This window comes from Lathyrus oleraceus, chromosome 3 (assembly GCF_024323335.1).
Source record: "Lathyrus oleraceus cultivar Zhongwan6 chromosome 3, CAAS_Psat_ZW6_1.0, whole genome shotgun sequence".
Classification (NCBI taxonomy): Eukaryota; Viridiplantae; Streptophyta; class Magnoliopsida; order Fabales; family Fabaceae; genus Lathyrus; species Lathyrus oleraceus.
Window position 1 is genome coordinate 4,155,908 of NC_066581.1, and position 2,588 is coordinate 4,158,495.

The following is a 2,588-nucleotide window of genomic DNA, read 5'->3' on the forward strand; positions in this document are numbered from 1 at the left end:
GTGCAGGAATCTAAACAAAAAGAAAGGAATCTGATTACGTCATCAGATACAGAATCATATCAGATACAAATTATCAGAAGCATCTGAAGTAGTAACGCGCTCCAGATGTTCTAACTCTGAGCAAAACAGCAAAAACATCAGAGGCATCTGAACAAGGAGTTCTCTCTAGAAGTTCTGACTCTGAACAAAGGTATATCTAAATTCCAGAAGCTTTCAGCGTCATCCAAAGACATCATCAGAACCCTAAGAGATCAAAACATCAGAAGCTCCAAATCCACATAACAAGATCTCAGATTAACAGAGTCACATAGACCTTGATTATGGATTTCCTAAATCAGAAAGAGTAACGTCAACTTCGAATTTAAATGGAAAGGAACTATTATTGGAAAGAAGTTATTCAGGGAGACAAAGTTGTTTTGGCAAGAAACAACAAAAGTTATGGCATTAATTCCTATTCAAGACTAAATTATCTGCCATCAATGTCAACGGTCCTTTCACCTCTATATAAAGGACAACAATCAGCATTGAGAAAAAAACCAACACGCATAAACTCATTCTTCTCTCTCTCTCAATCTTTCACGAAGCTTTTGCTTAGAACGTGAAACATTCTTTTGTTCTTACTGTTGTAATATTTGCTTTATCCTAGAAGCACTCTAGATTACAAAGTCTTTTTTTTATCTATTACTTTATTTCCTCAAGTGACTCTGCGCAGTCTGTATACTTGAGAGGACTAAGAGATCTTTCTCTTAGACGTTGGTTGTAATAATCTTTCAAGATTAGTGGATTAAGTCCTTATTGAAGGCGAAATCACCTTGGCCGGGTGGACTGGAGTAGCTTTGTGTTATAAGCGAACCAGTATAAATTCCTTGTGTGGTCTTTCTCTGAAAAAGCGCTTATTTTCCAAAACAATTCAAACCCCCCTTTCTTGTTGTTCTCACCTTCAATTGGTATCAGAGCTTCGGCTCTGTTATTGATTTTCTAATCAAACACTTAACAGTGTAGAGAGATCCAGAACGAGAAAAACCATGGCCCACACAAATGAAAGAGACAGTTACAATGCTAAGCCTCCTGTCTTTTATGGAGAAAAATTCGACTACTGGAAAGATAGGATTGAGAGCTTCTTTCTAGGCTATGATGCTGATCTCTGGGACATTGTCACAGATGGATACAAACCTCCTGTCACATAGGATGGAGTTGAAGTTCCCAGAAGTATGATGTCAGATGATCAGAAGCGAGTTTTCAAAAATCATCACAAGGCCAGAACCATACTTCTCAATGCTATATCTTACAACGAGTATGAAAAGATCACCAACAGAGAAACAGCCAAAGACATACTTGACTCTCTGAGGATGACTCATGAAGGAAACACTCAGGTCAAAGAGACAAAGGCTCTGGCGCTTATCCAGAAATATGAAGCCTTCAAAATGGAGGATGACGAAGCCATAAAGGTAATGTTCTCCAGATTCCAAACTCTTATTGCAGGTCTCAAAGTTCTAGACAAAGGGTACACAACTGCAGACCACGTCAAAAAGATAGTCAGAAGCTTGCCAAAGAAGTGGAGACCCATGGTCACTGCTCTGAAGCTGTCTAAGGATCTGAACAATATCAGTCTTGAAGAGCTTGTCAGTTCTCTCAGAAGTCATGAGATAGAACTAGAGGAAGACGAACCTCAAAAGAAGAACAAGTCTGTAGCATTAAAGTCCAGATCTGAAAGACGCAAATCTGACAGAACAAAAGCATTCCAGGCCGAGACAGAAGATGCAGATGACTCTGAACAAGAAGATTCTGATGAGGAAGAAGAGTTGTCTCTCCTGACCAGAAGAGTTAAACAACTCTGGAAAAAGAGGAACAACAACTTCAGAAGACCAAAACCCAGAGGGGATCGATCAGAATCAACCTCAAAAGGTAAAACTAACAAAGATATTACTTGTTATGAATGTAAAGAAACAGGTCACTACAGGAATGAATGCCTCAAGCTAAAGAAAGATAGTTCCAGAAAAGAAAGTTTCAAGAAAAATACCTTCAGGCCAAAGAAAGGATTAATGGCTACCTGGGATGATAGCGAATCTGACTCATCAGAATCTGACTCTGATGAACAGGCCAATATGGCATTCATGGATACCACATCAAGGAACAGTTCAGATGAAGAATCTGAAGAGGTATTTTCTGAACTCTCTCGATCTGATCTAGAATCATGCTTGTCAGAAACTCTTAACTCATATCAGAAATTAAAACAAAAGTTTAAAGCAATAAAAGGCTGTCTTGAAGAAAAATTTGAAGAATGTGGCAAACTTGAGATGACAATTCTAAAACGAGAAGATGAAATCAGATCTTTAACATTACAAAGAGATGCAGCAAATAAAAATCGTTTAGAACTGGAAGAAGCGTTATCTCAAGCTCCACAGACTTCAAATACAACAATTTATAAATATGAAGAAGCCCTTCAAGAATTTCTAAAAAATGGGATAGAAAGGAGTGTTATGGCATCCATGATTTATGGAGTCAGTCAAAACAATAAAAAGGGAATTGGGTATGATCCTAAGGAAGATAAAACTTCTTCTAGTGACCAACTCAAATCTCCATTTTAA